Here is a 12,102-nt window from a genome sequence, read left to right as displayed (position 1 = left end):
CCCAGAACCAGGACATGTTTAAAACCCCAAACTCCAACCCCGGGATTTTTTTTTCCCCAAGCCTTCAGCTCTGCAGAGTCTCCATGGAAGTGGCTGTTTAACGTGTTTCCTTTGCCTTAATCCGCCGTGTTTGCACCAAAATAAGGCTCCGTTCTCCTCCTGGAGCTGCTCCGAGGGTGGATTCTGTCAGGAAAATATAAATATCCTCCTCCCCAGGCTCCCCACACCCACCTGCCCAGGCTGAGGATTCAGAGGATTCAGAGAATTGAGAGAATTCACAATCCCACCCCTCGACTGTTGGGAGTTCTGCAGCCTTGGAGAGGCCCTGAATTCCCAGAGAAGCTGCCCCTGGATCCCTGGGAATGTCCAGGGCCAGGTTGGAGCAGCCTGGGATGGTGGGAGTTGGAATTGGATGGGATTTCAGCTCCTTCCAACCCCAAACCATTCCAGGGTTTTGTTTTCCCATCCCTCTGTGGGAGCTGCAGGAACAGCCCTGGACACCGGGAATGTGCTGGGAAGAAGGGACAGGACACAGGGAATGGCTTCAAACTGGGAAAGGGCAGGGATAGGTGGGATTTTGGGAAGGAATTCCTGGCTGGGAGGGTGGGGAGGGGCTGGAATTCTCAGATTTGCTGTGGCTGCCCCTGGATCCCTGGAAGTGCCCAAGGCCAGGCTGGGATAACCTGGGATAATGGAATTCATCCCTGCCCATGGCAGGGGCTGGAATGAGATGGGATTTAAAGTCTCATCCCAAACCATTCCAGGACTGCTGCACTTCCCATCCAGGTGTGCTCCAGGGTGGAATGAGAAGGGATTTTAAAACTCTTCCCAAACTATTCCAGAGCTGCTTCCCTTCCCATCCAGGTCCACTCCGGGATGGATTCATTCCCTGCCCGAGTTTTCCAAGGGAATTTTCCCTGTTCCCATCCCGATGCACACAAAACCCTCTTCACATTTCCTGGGATTTTCCCAAGAGGATTTTCCCTGTTCCCCATCCCAGGTCACCCAAAACCCTCCCCACTTTCCCCAGGATTTTCCCGGGAGGATTTTCCCTGTTCCCATCCCAGGTCACACCAAACCCTTTTCACCTTTCCTGGAATTTTCCCAAGGGAATTTTCCCTGTGCCCATCCCGGGTCACCCCAAACCCTCCCCACCTTTCCCAGGATTTTCCCAAGGGAATTTTCCCTGTGCCCATCCCATTGCCACCCCAAACCCTCCCCACCTTTCCCAGGATTTTCCCAAGGGAATTTTCCCTGTTCCCATCCCAGGTCACCCCAAACTCTCCCCACCTTTCCCAGGATTTTCCCAAGGGAATTTTCCCTGTTCCCATCCCATTGCCACCCCAAACCCTCCCCACCTTTCCCAGGATTTTCCCAAGAGGATTTTCCCTGTGCCCATCCCAGGTCACCCCAAACCCTCCCCACCTTTCCCAGGATTTATCTCATCCAAGCCCCGGGAAGCGCTGGAATTTCTCCCCCAGCCCCTCCCGGCTCCCTCCGCCCAGGGGGAGCCAATTACCGGCAGCTGGTGAGAACCGAAAATTATTATTAATTTCCAGGCGAGCATATGGTGAGTGTTAACAGCCCCCGTGCCGGGACAGAAGGGCCCGGCCCGGCCAGATGGCTCAGCCCGCCTTGGGAATGCTGCGTGCCGGGAATGAGTCCCGATTCCTGCCGGGAATGATCCGGAGAGGGGCAGGGAGGAGGGATGGGGACACTCCCTGCCGTGGGTGAGGCAGGAATCCAGCCCAGGGGCACCAGTGGAGTGTTTTAGTCAAAATAAACCCCCTGAGCTCCTGTTCCAAGGGTGGAAAACAGGGATGTGGCGGTTCTGGAAAGGTCCCCAGGGATGGTCAGGAATGTTCTGGAAGGATAAATGTGTTAATAAAAGTTAATTAAGGCAGGTTTTGTCAGATTCCTGCTGGGAATGATCCCTGCTCTGGAGCGGGGCAGGGATGAGGGATGGGACCTTCCCTGGCCTGGGTGAGGCAGGAATTCAGCCCAAAATAAACCCCTGGAGCTCCACCTGGGGACATTCCAGTGTCCCTAAAGGTGGAAACAGGGGTGTGGTGTGGAAGTGAAGGATGGGTTCTGTTTTTCCTGGGAAGAGGGAGCCTTGGGATTGGTGTCCTGACCCTGTGCAGGAACAGAAATCCAGGGAAAAAATGGATTCAGGTCATCAGGGACTCATTTGGACTCTGATCCTCCCCACAAGGGATTCTCCTTTGGCCACCCCCATCCCCAACTTCCAGCAAGACCCTTTTCCTTGGGAATTCTGCACAGATTTCCCACTTTCCTCCATCTCTGGGTGACAAGAAGAGATGGAATTCCTGGAGGGGCTGCAGGATCAGCACAGGATTATCCCAACAATCCCACTGGAGCATCTCCCACCACACCCAAACCCTGCTCTGGTATTTCAGGAATCACAAAACCTTTTCCCCCTTCTCATCCCGCTGGAATTCCGGCAAGGGGCTGAGAGGAGGGATCAGCCACGTCCCTTTAAATCCCAGGCCTGGAAAACCAGGCAGCCAAAACCTCTCCAGGGAAGGAGAGGGGTAAAAATAACTCGGTGTCAGCGGCCGTGGGAGCAGCCGGGGCTCCGGCAAGGGCAGGGGCTCGTTATAAATAGGAATAATTAATTATTCCGGCGGGGACGCGGCGCTTAATGAGGGGCTGGGGTTGACACCGGCAGGAAAATTCTTTCCAGGGATGATCCTGGGAAGATTCCGGGGTGGGGTGGGAGCGCTGGGTGATCCCTGTGGGGATGGGGGTGATGGGAGGGCAGGAGGAGGAGGAGGAGGAGAAAAGATCTGCCAGGGAAGGAACAAAATTGGCATCTGAATTCCAGCAGATCCATGAGGAGGGATGGGGAAGATCCATGGGGTGGGGCAGATCCATGGAATGGGACAGGGCAGATCTGTGGGATGGGGCAGATCCATGGGATGGGATGGGGCAGATCCATGGGATGGGATGGGACAGATCCATGGGGTGGGGCAGATCCATGGGATGGGGCAGATCCATGGGGAGGGATGAGGAAGATCCATAGGGTGGGGCAGATCCATGGAATGGGACAGGGCAGATCTGTGGGATGGGGCAGATCCATGGGATGGGATGGGGTGGATCCATGGGGTGGGGCAGATTTTGGTGAGGATCGTGGTGTGGATGATTTTGGTGAAGATTTTGGTGAGCAGCACCCAGGGAAGGGAGAGGAGTGAGCAGCTCATGGAATTCTGGTCCCGTTGGAGGCAGGGCCGGGATGGAGGAGCCTGGCAGGGAGGGAGCTGGGGATGAGCATCATCACCCTCGGTAATCGAGTTAAAAACTCCATCTGTGACTCACAGCTCCACTTTTCCATCATCCCGGGCTCTGGACACCCCAGGCCTGTTTCCAATTAGGCCGGCTGTGCTGGCCCCGAGCCAGCCTGATTGGTGTCCTCATCATCCTTATCCTCATCATCCTCCTCATCATCCTCATCATCCTCCTCATCATCCTCATCATCTTCATCATCCTCATCATCCTCATCATCCTCATCATCCTCATCATCTTCATCATCCTCATCCTCCTCCTCATCCTCATCATCCTCATCATCCTCATCATCTTCATCATCCTCATCATCCTCCTCATCCTCATCATCCTCATCATCCTCATCATCTTCATCATCCTCATCCTCCTCATCATCCTCATCATCCTCATCCTCCTCATCCTCATCCTCATCATCCTCATCATCCTCATCATCCTCATCATCCTCCTCATCCTCCTCATCCTCCTCATCCTCCTCATCATCCTCATCGTCCTTATCATCCTCCTCATCATCATCCTCACCCCGTGCCCTGGGCACGGCCCAGAGGGAAAACGGAGAATAGAATCATAGAATCCCAACATGGACCTGAAATTCCACGGGCAGAGACCCGAAATTCCACAGACAGGGACCTGAAATCCCACAAGGACAGACCCAGAAATCCCACAGGCACAGACCCGGTGTGGGGTTGTGGCATTCCTGTGGACAGGGAATGTGGGATTGAGGAATGGGGAAAATGAGCTGGGGATGGGGTTTGGAAAGGTCTGAGGGTGTTCACAACCATGGACAGGGGATGTGGGATGTGAGGAATGGGGAAAATGAGCTGGGGATGGGGTTTGGGGCAGGATTGGGGTGCTCACACCCCATACAGGGGATGCAGGATTGAGAAATGGGGTGATACCCTAACCAGGGCTGGGCTCTGCAGCAGGATTGGGGTTCTCACACCGCACACAGGGAATATGGGACTGAGAAATGGGGTGACACATGAGGCAGGGATGGGGTTTGAAGCAGGATTGGGGTGTTCACACAGGACAGGGAATATGGGATGTGAGGAATGGGGTGACACCTGAACCAGGGCCGGGCTCTGCAGCAGGATTAGGGTGTTCACACCGTGGACAGAGGATGTGGGACCGAGGAATGGGGTGACACCTGAACCAGGGCTGGGCTCTGCAGCAGGATTATGGTGCTCACACCACACCCAGAGAATATGGGATTGAGGAATGGGGTGACATCTGAACCAGGGATAGATCTGGATCAGGATTATGGCACTCACACCCCTCACAGGCAATATGGGACCGATAAATGGGGTGACACCCCAACCAGGGCTGGGCTCTGCAGCAGGATTGGGGTTCTCACACCACACACAGGGAATATGGGACCGATAAATGGGGTGACACCAAACCAGGGCCGGGCTCTGCAGCAGGATTGGGGTGCTCACCCCCCCCTATACACACACCCCCCTCTCCCCCCTCCACCCCTCACCCTCATTGGGTTGGGTGGCGAAACTGCGACAAAAAAAAAAAAAAAAAAAAAAAAAAAAAAAAAAAAAAAAAAGATTATCACCGTTTCCTTTTCCCCTGCAAGGAGCCTAATCCCCCCTTTGAAAAGGCGCATCCCGGCGCTTGACGCTCCCTGACATCAATATTATCAGCGGCGAGCAGGCTCAGAGCCCGCCTGTCGCCCGCGATTAGGGCTCTGACACAGATCCCCGCAAGATTTCACAGGCGCCTCAGCACGGCTGACTCGGGCTCGCCCAGCCTTATATAACTCAGGAAAAAAAAAAAATCCCCAAAAAATAATAATCCTGATACCTGCAGGAGATGGTTGGGGGTGTCAGGGGGTGGTTTTGGGGAGGGGTTGGAGGGCACTGAGAGGTCCCAGAGTGGGGTTGGCATTTTTATTGTTGTGGGGAGGGTTTGGGGTTTTTGGGGTTTTGGGCTTGGGGGTTTTGGGGTTTGGGGGTTTGGGGGTTTGGGGGTTTGGGGTTTGAGGAGGAAGGGATGGGGTTTGGGGGTTTGGGGTTGGGGGTGAGAGAGGGCCAGGGGTTGTTGTTGGGGTGGGAGGGGGTGGGAGAGGGGTTGGGAGGGTTCTGCAGACCCCGGGGAGCGCCCCCAAGATCCCGGTTTTGTGGAGAGTCAGACTGGTTTCAGTGGGAGAGGAGGAAATGTCATGGTTTGGGGGGTTAAAGGATCTCCAGACCCCAAAATCCCAATTTGATGGAGAGTCTGACTGGTTTCAGTGGGAAAAGAGGAAATGTCACAGGGGCTGGGAGGGGTTAAATGATCTCTGGGATTCCCTGGTGGGGACTGGGATGTTCCCAGAGCAACTGGGATCTCTGGAATTCCATACTGGGGACTGGGATGCTCCCAGGGTAACTGGGATCTCTGGAATTCTGGGATGGAGACCGGGAATTATTTCCACTCTGCCCTTGTGAGAGGAGGGAATTCTGGAGCCCAGCACAGCCTAATTAATGATAAATCATTAATGACGAGACCCTGCCTGGCTCCTGGTGGCACTTGGTGACAATCCCACTGGTGCTGCCACCTGGATCCTCCTCCATCCCCTTTTTTCCCCCCAAAGCGCCGCTGTGACATCTGTCCCCAACACCCAACCCCAACCTTAGCATTAAATGGAAATTACGGGCTGCAATCGCCGGCGGGAGCAGCGAGGGGAGAGAAACAGGGATGGGAAAATGGAGAAAAGGAAAATAAAATCTGCACCACGAGAAAGGAGCGGCTTTTTCCCCCTCCCGGCTCCTCCTGATGCTCTGGAGGGATAAAACAGGGATGGAGGTGCTGGAGGTGGAGCTGTGGCAGCTCTTCCCGCTCCTTTTCCCATCTCAAATCCCGTTTTTTCCCCCGCTGGAGGCGAGGTTGGAGCCCTTTAATCCTCTCCTGTGTTGGCTGCTGCCAAAAATCCCAAATCTGCCTCCCGAAATCCGAAATCCAGCGGGAGAGCGGCGGGAGGGGAAAGAGATGTTATCGGATCCTTCTTCCCTTCCCTTCCCTTCCCTTCCCTTCCCTTCCCTTCCCTTCCCTTCCCTTCCCTTCCCTTCCCTTCCCTTCCCTTCCCTTCCCTTCCCTTCCCTTCCCTTCCCTTCCCTTCCCTTCCCTTCCCTTCCCTTCCCTTCCCTTCCCTTCCCTTCCCTTCCCTTCCCTTCCCTTCCCTTCCCTTCCCTTCCCTTCCCTTCCCTTCCCTTCCCTTCCCTTCCCTTCCCTTCCCTTCCCTTCCCTTCCCTTCCCTTCCCTTCCCTTCCCTTCCCTTCCCTTCCCTTCCCTTCCCTCCCCTCCTGTCAGGCCCTGTCGCCTCCTCTGACCCCAAAATCCCAGTTTGATGGAGAGCCAGACTGGTTTCAGTGAAAGAGAAGAAAATGTCACAGGGCTGGGAGGGGTCAAAGGATCTCCAGCCCCTCGAAGGGGTAAAAGGAGCCCCCCCAAATCCCGATTTGCTGGAGAATCAGACTGGTTTCAGTGCTGGAGGAGGAAATGTCAGGCCATGATGGGTTAAAGGATCTCCCGTGGGTTCTCCAGGCCCCTCTCCCTCCTCCTCCTCCTGCAGGGTCTGGGGTCTCTGGGTGCCCCCCACCCTCCCCAGGCAGCTCTGGGGCCTCCCCTCCCCTCCCTCTCCTCTGCAGGAGCCGATTGTCCTCGCCAGCAATTAGAGACTAAAAATAAGGATAATTTTATCAGTGGGGAGGGGGGATTGGCCGTCCCGGGTAATGGGAGCATCATGTCTCCAATTAAAGTTGGGAATATTCATCCCGGAGCCGGCCTGACGTTGATTGGGTTGTCAGAGTCAATCTGCTTCAAGGGCGGCTGCTCAGAGCACTTGGGATTATGGAGCAGAAAAAAAAAAAAAATTAATATATAAATATATATATATAAATAAAATAAAATAAAAATAAATTAAAATATAAAAAATAAAATAAAAATAAAATAAAAATAAGATAAAGTAAAATAAAATAAATAAATAAATAAAATAAGAAAAAATAATAAACAATAAAAATAAAATAAAAATAATAAAAAAATAAAATAAAATAAAATAAAATAAATAAAATAAGAAAAAATAATAAACAATAAAAATAAAATAAAAATAATAAAAAATAAAATAAAATAAAATAAAATAAATAAAAATGGAATGAAATTAAATTAAATAATATAAAGAAATATAAAATAATAATAAAATAAAAAAATAAAAATAAAAATAAAAATAATAAATAAATAAAATAATAAAATATTTAAAAATAAAATAAAATAAATAAAAAATAAATAAAATAAAAATAAAATAAATAAAATAAAAAATGAAATGTAATGAAATTAAATAATATAAATAAATAAATATAAAATAATAATAAAATAAAAATTAAAACAAAATAAATAAATAAATAAATAAAATAAAAATAAAATATTTAAAAATAAAATGAAATAAAATAAAATAAATAAAAATAATAAATAAAATAAAATAAAATAAATAAAAATAAAAGCAGGAAAACCCTTTCCAGCAGTAAATTCCCCCCATTCCGAGGCGTTCCCAGAGCGGGACGGAATTCCCTGTGCCCGGGGGGGGGGGAGGGGAGGGGGGTCCCGGGCTGACCCCCCATAAAGGGCCCAGGATTTGGGGCGGGGGCTCCGCGGTTCCCCCTATTCCTGGAATTCCGGCTCCGGGAGCTGCCGGGCCCGGGCTGTTCCAGGATATTTTCCAGGATATTTTCCAGGATATTTTCCAGGATATTTTCCAGACCGTCCGCGCGGGCACCTCCAGGTCATTTCGATCACTTTAAGCCACTTATCTGCCCATTTCCCTGCCCGTAATATTCCCCTAATCCCATTACTCGGCTCTGCTGCTGCTGCTGCTGCTGCGGGGACACGGCCCGGATCCCACACCGAGACTGCCACTGCTCCGGGGGCTGTGGCCTTGGTGGGGACACTGGGGACAACAGGGACACTGGGGACACTGGGGACACCTGGAGATATCGGGGGCAATGGGGACAGTGGGGCCAGTGGGGACACCTGGAGACATAGGGGACAATGGGGACACTGGGGACACCTGGAGACACTGGGGACAATGGAGACGTTGGGGACAATGGAGACGTTGGGGACAGTGGGGACACCTGGAGACATTGGGGACAATGCAGACACTGGAGATACTGGGGATATAGTGGACAGTGGGGACATGGGGACACTGGGGGTACTGGAGACACTGGGGACAATGGGGACACTGGGGACACCAGGGGCATTGGGGACACTGGGGACACTGGGGACACCAGGGGCATTGGGGACACTGGGGACACTGGGGACACTGGGGACAATGGGGACACTGGGGACACCAGGGGCATTGGGGACACTGGGGACACTGGGGACACTGGGACGATGGGGACACTGGGGACACTGGCATATAGTGGACATCGGGCCCAATGGGGACAATGGGGACACTGGGGATATTGTAGACAATGCGGACATGGGGACACCTGGAGACATTGGGGACACTGGGGACAATGGGGACATTAGGGATACTGGGGGAATTGGGAGACTGGGGACACTGGGGACACTGGGGACGATGGGGACACCGGGGACACTGGAGACACTGGGGACACCGAGGACACTGGGGACACTGGGATCTCCAATCCCCATCTCCCATGGGCTGGGGACCCTCTCCCGGCCCCAGGGGCTGGGGGTCAGTCCCTGCTGCCCCTCCCGTGCCCGCGCGGGGATTTGGTGTTTCTCCAGACATTTCCCGGCCCCGCCGCTCCCCTGGAGCCGGGAAGGACCAGCCCAGGCCGCCACATCCCGGCCAGAGCTCCCACAATGAGCCATTAACGTCCCGGGAGTGCAGGGAAATCTCATTCCCGGGCTGGGAGAGCGGGAGGGGCCCCGAGCTTTTATCCAAACTCGATTTGCTGCGTTCCCTGCCTGGGCTGAGAGCGTGTGTCCTCCTTCCCTGTGCCCTGATGCCATGGAAAAATTCCCTGTGCCTCCTTCCCTGCGGCCTCATCCCATGGGAAAAATTCCCTGTGCCTCCTTCCCTGCGCCCTCATCCCATGGGAAAAATTCCCTGTGCCTCCTTCCCTGTGTCCTCATCCAATGGAAAAATTCCCTGTGCCTCCTTCCCTGTGTCCTCATCCCATGGGAAAAATTCCCTGTGCCTCCTTCCCTGTGTCCTCATCCCATGGGAAAAATTTCCTGTGTCCTTATCCCATGGGAAAATTCCCTTTGTCACCATCCCTGTTCATCCCCTCTGATGGGAACAATTCCCTTTTCCTCCATCCCTGTTCCTTCAATCCAATGGGAACAATTCCCTCTCCTTTGCCTCAATCCTTATTTTCTCCATCCAATGGGAACAATTCCCATTGTCACCATCCCTGTTCCCTCAATCCAATGGGAACAATTCCCTCTCCTTTGCTTCTGTTCCTATTTTCCCCATCTGATGGAACAATTCCTTTTCCCCCCATTCCTGTTCCCTCCATCCAAAGAGAACAATTCCCATTGTCACCATTCCTGTTCCTTCAATCCAATGGGATAAATTCCCTTTTCCTCCATCCCTGTTCCCTCCATCCAAAGGGAACAATTCCCTCTCCTTTTTCTTCATCCCTTCACCGTCCATCCAACAGGAACAATTCCCTCTCCTTTCCCCCATCCCTGCCTGCTCTATCCCACGGGAACACTCTTGTTTCCCATGGAAGATTCTCCCACTCCACCCTGGGAATCTCCTGCTCCCAAATCCCGGCTTTCCCAGCTCTGCCATTCCCAGTTTTTCCCCTCCCTGGGGCTGGAGTGGGCAGGAATCTGTTCCTTCCTTGGCACCGGAAAATTCCCGAGCGCTTCCCTGGCAGACGCAGGTGCCGAGGGCCGGGATGGAAATGTCACCTGCGATTTGGGGCGGTGACGGGTGACAGAGCGGGGAGGTGACAGGGCAGGGAAGGTGACAGGGCAGAGAAGGTGACAGGGCAGGGAAGGTGACAGCTCCGCGTCCTGCGGGGAGGGGCTGTGCCTGTCCCTGCCCGCGGCCACCAGAGCGGTGACTCTGCTGTGTGCAGGTCATTGTGAGGTCCTAAAAATTTGGAGTGTGGCTGTGGCATCCCTGGTGGCATTGGGTCTGTCCCCTCCCAGGGCCACCAGCATGGTGACTCTGCCGTGCTCAAGTCACTGTGAAATCCCAAAAATTCACTGACGGGACAGGGGTGGCTGTGCCCTCCCTGGTGACACTGGGGCCACCAGCGTGGTGGCCCCACCCTGTGCAGGTCACTGTGAAATCCCAAAAATTCACTGACAAAAGGAGGTGTCTGTGCCATCCCCGGGCACCATCTCTGGTGGCACCGTCCCAGTTCTCTGCCAGAATTCTGGGATTCCCCGAGATCTGCCTTGTCCTCGGCCTTTTGTGGAAACAGAGAGGGGGAATTTTAGGGAAGATTTGGGAATCCCTGGGCGGGGCAGGGCCTGCCACACTCTGGGCATGGATGGGAGCTGGACACCGGAGTGTTCCATGGGAAGGGAGAATCCCTAAAAGCTGGGATGGGATGGGATGGGATGGGATGGGGCTGGAAGTGACCGATGGGGCTGGGATGTCATTGATGGGGCTGGGATGTCACCGATGGGGCTGGGATGTCACCGATGGGGCTGGGATGTCATCCATGGGCTGGGATGTCACCAATGGGGCTGGGATGTCACCGATGGGGCTGGGATGTCATTGATGGGGCTGGGACGTCACCGATGGGGCTGGGATGGCATCCATGGGCTGGGATGTCACCAATGGGGCTGGGATGTCGTCACCAATGGGGCTGGGATGTCACCAATGGGGCTGGGATGTCATTGATGGGGCTGGGATGTCACCGATGGGGCTGGGATGTCACCAATGGGGCTGGGATGTCACCAATGGGGCTAGGAGGGGACCGATAGGACTGGGAAGGGACCGATAGGACTGGAAAGGGACAGATGGGGCTGACGGTCACCAAGCCACTCCCGCTGTCACCAAACCAGGCGGAGGAACCACCAGGGATGCTCTGACCCGGCACCAGCCCTGGGGTTGACCCAGAGCAGGTTTGGGATCATCCGAGTCTTTTCCCGCTCCTTCCCGGAGCCGTCAGGAATCAGCAGGGAAAGGGGTTGGATTCCCCCGGCAGAGGTTAAAGAGGCAAAAATCAGCTGAGAAAAACATCAGCCAGGGCAAAAATAGCCTCAGCTTTGCGTGGAGCTGTCGGGGCCCATCAGCGTCGGGGGCTCTCCAAGGACTCCCATCGCCCGTGGCCGCTCCGGGAACGCGACCCCGGAGGAATCACCCGCGGGAAGAGCGAGAGGACGGACCGGGATGAGCCCCGGAGAAGCCTTGGACAAGCCCTGGAGGGAAAATGAGGATGATGATGATGATGATATAAATGTATGTTGTAAAATTGGCTTTTCGCAAGATGCGCGCTGTATGATTAATAACGTTGTGGTGAGGATATAGGATATAAGTTTTTTATTTCTGCTTTTAGTAAAAGAAAATTAGGCAGAGTGGTTGATGTAAGGATGGTTAAAGTGTCTGTTTGGTCGGGATAACACCCAGTGAACATGTAAAGAAGACTCTGCTATTGATACACCAACTATCAGCATCTCCACCTGAAGAAAGCACAGACCAAGACCCAAACTAAAGGTGATAATGGAGACACAGCCCAGAAACACAAATGCTCTAACATGGCAAACCCAAGGAGGGACCACACAAAACAGTTCCTAAAATATAGAAACTAGTTTATAAAAAAATATGAATATTCGTCAAACTGATGCAATAGAAAGGGTATTTAACAAGTGTCTCTGGGATAGCAAAGGGTGGAC

This window comes from Zosterops lateralis, assembly GCF_965231275.1.
Source record: "Zosterops lateralis genome assembly, chromosome: 30".
Taxonomy (NCBI): Eukaryota; Metazoa; Chordata; class Aves; order Passeriformes; family Zosteropidae; genus Zosterops; species Zosterops lateralis.
The sequence above is the reverse complement of the archived record's forward strand: the minus strand, read 5'-3'. Positions refer to the sequence as shown.